This window comes from Watersipora subatra, chromosome 7 (genome assembly GCF_963576615.1).
Source record: "Watersipora subatra chromosome 7, tzWatSuba1.1, whole genome shotgun sequence".
NCBI classification, from domain to species: domain Eukaryota; kingdom Metazoa; phylum Bryozoa; class Gymnolaemata; order Cheilostomatida; family Watersiporidae; genus Watersipora; species Watersipora subatra.
In genome coordinates this window covers 43,960,910-43,967,336 of record NC_088714.1, presented here as the reverse complement: position 1 = coordinate 43,967,336, position 6,427 = coordinate 43,960,910, and positions in this window count along the sequence as shown.

Below are 6,427 nucleotides of genomic sequence, written 5' to 3'. Positions count from 1 at the left end.
TAGAGGGCTTACGGATGTGCTACACTTTCTGAATTATTTCCGTTGTACTGTTTTTACAAAAGTGGGTACACAGATCCTGGAGTGAATGGTAGACAAGGAAGCTAGATGGTGTAAGCGTATTACACCATCAGAGAGTTGTAGAGAAGCCGCATTGCATACTAATAACTGATTGTATATGATCATATATCCAGGCTTCAGAACTATCAGCTAAATTCTAAAAAATTCTCCTCGATGCTGATACAGAAGCATGCTAAAAGTGATGGACCCATACAAAACTTTTACACAATCTTTTGCAGTTCTCCAAGCCATATGTTCTCAGAATGTCAGGTATGTAGCGCCATAAAGTTATCTCTCCCTAGAGTGATAACAACACGAGTGTTTCTGGTGCCAACAAGGAGCGTTTAGGCCACGCCCCTTTTTTGTGCTAGTCAATCGTAGTGATTGTCTAGATCAATAACATCAGCCATGAGAATGGTTGAACAAGGATCATGAATTTCCAGTTAAGATAGTAATTAATGCTCATATGAAAGAAATGATGATTATAGTTTATTACTCTAATATATGCTTACTATTTAAAGCAATTCAATACCTACCAGGGATCGCTAAACATATTATGGAAATGTCTACTTTTCCATCTCCATAAACATAAATATTTCCATAATTTTATGGAAATGGATATAGAAATTTTATTTTAGAAATATGGAAATGGTATAGAAATGGAAATAATATAGATATGAATTATGGAAATGTTAGGGAAATGGAAATAATATGAAAATGAAATAGGGAAATGTTATGGAAATGGAAATAATATGGAAATTAATTATGGAAATGCTATGGAAATGGAAATAATATGGAGATTAATTATGGAAATGGAAATGAATTAAGGAAATGGAAATGATATGGAAATGAAGTAAAGAAATGTTATGGAAATACTATGGAAATGAATGATGGAAATGTTATGGAAATGGAAATAATATGGAAGTGAAGTAGGGAAACGTTATGGAAATAATATGAAAATGAATTATGGAAATGTTATGGAAATGGAAATAATATGGAAATGAATTATGGAAATGTTATGGAAATGGAAATAATATGGAAATGAATTATGGAAATGAATTATGGAAATGTTATGGAAATGGAAATAATATGGAAATGAATTATGGAAATGTTATGGAAATGGAAATAATATGGAAATGAAGTAGGGAAATGTTATGGAAATAGAAATAATATGGAAATGTTATGGAAATGGAAATATTATGAAAATGAAGTAAGGAGATGTTATGGAAATGAAAATAATACAGAAATGAATTATGGAAATGTTATGGAAATGGAAATAATATGGAAATAAATTATTGAAATGTTATGGAAATGGAAATAATATGGAAATGAATTATGGAAATGAATTATGGAAATGGAAATAATATGGAAATAATATAGAAATGAATTATGGAAATGTTATGAAAATGGAAATAATATGGAAATTAATTATGGAAATGTTATGGAAATGGAAATAATATAGAAATGAAGTAGGGAAATGTTATGAAAATGGAAATAATATGGAAATGTTATGGAAATGGAAATAATATGGAAATGAATTATGGAAATGTTATGGAAATGGAAATAATATAGAAATGAAGTAGGGAAATGTTATGGAAATGGAAATAATATGGAAATGTTATGGAAATGGAAATAATATGGAAATGAAGTAAGGTGATGTTATGGAAATGGAAATAATATGGAAATGAATTATGGAAATGTTATGGAAATGGAAATAATATGGAAATAAAATAGGTAAATGTTACGGAAATGGAAATTGTGACATACACGTAATCCCTGATACCTACGTGACTTGCACAGGCACTGAATAGATAGTGTTAAGTAAGTGAGTTAATGCAATCAATTACTCATAGATAAGATAGATAGTCATACTGGGGTTGTATTACATTAGTGTGATAGGAACCTAATCGACTGCCATCAACTATGAGCTGTACTACCCGAGTTGCCCGAGTAATAAAAAAGGCTTTGGACAGAGAATTTGTTTTTATATAACATTTACCATTCTAACTTTTAAACTTCATATCATGAGAAAATATTTTTTAAGCAGTTCAAATGAATTAAGAGAAAAAAGAAAACAACTGTAAAGGTTTTCAAGCTTTTACAAACAACTACAACTTTTAAATTTCATATCATGAAAAAGGTTTTTTGTTGAACTAAATTAGGAAGAAAAATGAAACTGCAAATGTGTTTAAATGTAAATGTGAAATAATTAGCAAGTAATGGCTAAATATAATCTGTTTAGCTATGATTACAATAAAAAATGATTTAATAAATAAAGTAATAAAAAAGTCTATTTGATTTTTAAATAATTATAATGTAGTATAATTAAGTGTAATTTATTTTTATTTAACATATAACAACATTTGCCATTCTAACTTTCTAACTTTTTGTTTGCTTACATCAAGCAAAGATGTCCACTAACTAGTGGACATCTTTGCTTCAAGCTAGTCTATGTATTTGATTGATATGTATTGAAATCTAATATTACATGCAAGGGCTGTTTGCGGACTGTGGTGTCAATGAATCACCCTATCACCATACAATGTCAATACTTTCAGTTGATGGCAGTCGATTAGCTTCCCATCACACCAATGTAATACAACCCCAGTATGACTATCTATCTTATTTATGAGTAACTGATTGCATTAACTCACTTAATCAACACTATCTATTCAGTGCCTTTGCAAGTCATGTAGATATTGAATTGCTTTAAATGATAAGCATATATTAGAGTAATAAACTATAATTATCAATTATTTAATATGAGCAATAATTACTATCTTAACTGTGAAAATTCATGATCATTCTCATCGCTGATGTTATTGTTCTGTCAATCACTACGATTGTCTAGCACAAAAAAGGGGCGTGGCCTAAACGCTCCTTGTTGGCTCCGGAAACGCTCGTGTTGTTGAAGGCACAGTTATCACGTTAGGCGGGAGATAAGTCTATGTGTAGCGCAGTTGACCAACCCAGACATCTTTGATTTTTTCATCCTGAACTATATTCATTCAGAGAAACTGGTGGGGCTGCCCCATGTCTCGCGTGTCAAAGTATTTACTCAGCTGATTCTTGATTGCCCTTTTTCAGCGACTCCTCTGCTGCTATAACCAGGTCATCAACATAATCAGCCGAGTACATAATTCCTTTTCATCTGATTCTATATTACTACAAAGATCAGCACTTGTTTGACTGAATTCCATGCTGACAAGCTTCTTATCTAGAGCAGAATTCTAACATCTGGGGCGATTGCTTTAGACAATATAAACTGGGCTTCAGTTTGCACATCAGATGTTCCTCTCCTTTGTTCCTCAATCATTGGGGTGCTTGACTCGTTCACTATACTAAACGATACTATACAATACTATACGTTCACAACACTTGATTGCTGATATACAGACTACCTCTGCACCTGTACACTTGTTCATCTAGCGCCGTATGTCACTAACCACCAGCTAGGTATTTATTAGAGCGGTATTTATACACCAACCAGCTTCTCCCGCCAAAATGCCTCTAGAATACTAAAACAACTGCATCCTCTCACTTATTCATTTGGCATGACTTCCTAACCACCAGTAAGAACAAGTCATCGAATGCCGGGTAGTGAAGGAAATGTGTGTGGTAGTAAGGTTTTAGGTCTACACGCTGACCAACTACTGACTTTATTCAACTCACCAGCACAGCCGTAGACTCTGTGTGCACCCTTACCCAGATGTGCTCATCTAGCCGGTTGGTAAATTGGTAACGCAACTAAACAGAGAATAGCAAGTTTGTTGTTTTGTAAATCTTTAAAATGAACTTCCACAAAGTTTTAGTAGATTTTATCAGAAAGTATTGATAATTTTCTATTATTTGTGATTGTTTTTGATGTTTGAGATGATCTGTATGCCAGAATGTTTCAAGATTAAAATTGACAATTTTGATTGGAGTTAAAATGCTCAGAAGAAAAATACGCAATGAAATGACATAACTAGATCTGCAGCCTGTGGTCTTCCTCATTATTGTTATCGGCTATTTTGTTCAAGTTGTAGCGTTACCTACATGTCTCTATTTTGTCAATCTCTTTGCCAAAGTTCAACTGTAGTCTTCATAATCACACTTTCACTTGAATCTGAGCATGTCAACAGCCATCAAGTTTGGTTGATTTCAATCTTGAAACATCTTGGCAGTCAGATTACCTCAAACATCAAAAACAAATGCAAATGATAGAAAAATACCGATAGTGTCTGATAAATCTATTAAAATGTTGTGTAAGCTTATATTTAAGCCTGAGAGAGAACAAAGTGACTGACTTGGATATCTGAAGTACTTTCCTGATAGATGCACTTCCTGTTCCCTCTCAATTTTGTCTTTGTTTAAGTGTTGAGCCTGCCTCAGTGCAAGATAGAATCACACTGACGATTCCCGAGTCCTGCTATTCCGTAATGAAAAAACATAATTTTCTAAATTTAAATTTTTGTTACTGAATACAATAAATAGCACAGGTGTCCTTTAGCTGGGATATTGCCGAAGCCGAGACCGGGCCGTAGTCTACACACACAAAAAAACAACAAAGGTCCACGTAGTTATGAGCAAAAACAAAAGTATCCATCCAAATATCTCACCAATCCGATGAGCAGCACACACAAAAGCTAAACCAATCGACAGCGCCACCCATCATGTCAAAATATTCCAAGTTTCAAGTCGTGTCTTGCACAACTCACCTTATGGTTTGTAAAAACTTGTCCCAAAATCCCTATTAATTTGAGACTGTCCAATAACCATTTTAGAAATGGTCGCCGCTAGCCTAGCCTAACGCCCTGATTCAACATCTTAGTAAATATCGGGGCATTGCTGAGTGCTCCCGATCTTTTTGAGTCCCTCTTAAGTTTTGTTTACAATAGTGTTAACCCGATTTTGATTGGTTCTTGCATGCTTAAGAGAGACTCAAAAAGATTGGTAGCACTCAGCAATGCCCTGATAGTTACTAAGATGTTGAATCAGGACGTTAGGCTAGGCTAGCAGCGACCATTTCTAAAACAGATATTGGACAGTCTCAAATTAATAGGGACTTTGGGACAAGTTTTGACAAACGATAAGGTGAGTTGTGCAAGAAATGACTTGAAACTTGGAATATTTTGACATGATGGGTGGCTCTGTCGATTGGTTTAGTTTTTGTGTGTGCTTCTCATCGGATTGGTGAGATGTTTGGGTGGATACTTTTGTTTTTGCTCATAACTACGTGGAACTTTGTTGTTTTTTTGTGTGTGTAGACTACGGCCCGGTCTTGGCTTCGGCAATATCGCCGCTAAAGGACAAATGTGATAAATAGTTTCTTGACTTGTTTTAAACAAGGTATGGGATTGTATGCTTGACATATTAGTTGTGCATTGACTGCACAACGCCTGTTCCAATCACATGGTTACTACTCCGTGGCTGGTAAACAAACAAAAAGCAATCAAGTGCATGACAAGCGGTCTCTATAACTCGAGGTATTTACAGGTTGTGTAGCCGTATCTATAGTTTATAGATTTGATTACATATTATCTATTAGATTATAGATCATTTATAGACTTATGCCCTTTTTCCAATTACCAAATTTGTCAAAACTTAACCAATAATCAGAGTCTTTACCAACACTGTCCATATTTTGGCTCCGCGCACCCAAGCTGATGTCAGGCTCTAGAGTGAGAACAATCTTTTTATACCTTTGCACAGCTATAAAAGCTCGGAAATCTCTCCCTACTCTGATCCACGTGAAGTAGCCTTGTACACAGATTGCACCATCAGATTGTAATGCACCAGCATTAGTCTATATGATTGTGCACCAGTCAGCTTCTGCATGCATCGGCTGTCTGTTTAGACATTCCTGATTGCACCATCACAGAGACATTGGTTACTGTTGTATTATTGTTAATTAGACACACACATGGAGAAACTGGTTAAAAAACCCAATGTTACCTGGCAATTATAAACCTAGACAATCGGCTCATGCGCAACAAGAAGAAGGCGGGTGAAGACGACTACCACTAAAGAACATTCTTCTAAACTTCATAGTTACATGTAGTTTAGGGCTGGCCAGCCATTTTAACTTTTTAAGTGGACTTCTCAAATGCTGAAAAACTACAACACAACTGGTAATTATCAAAATATAACAGTTACACCCTCTTGTTTTTTCTGCTATCGTCTAACTGGGCCTTGCCTTGACCGATTCGCCATTGCATATAGGCCTCATCATCACTTCCTTTGTGTTGTTATATTTATTGTTCATTATTAGAAATTAATTATACACTCTTATGTTGACAACCATGTGATGTGTTTATTACTTCAATTTTTTGTTCTATTTTCCTATTGATGAAATAAACAAACAAACACCTTACTACCTCGCCAGCTG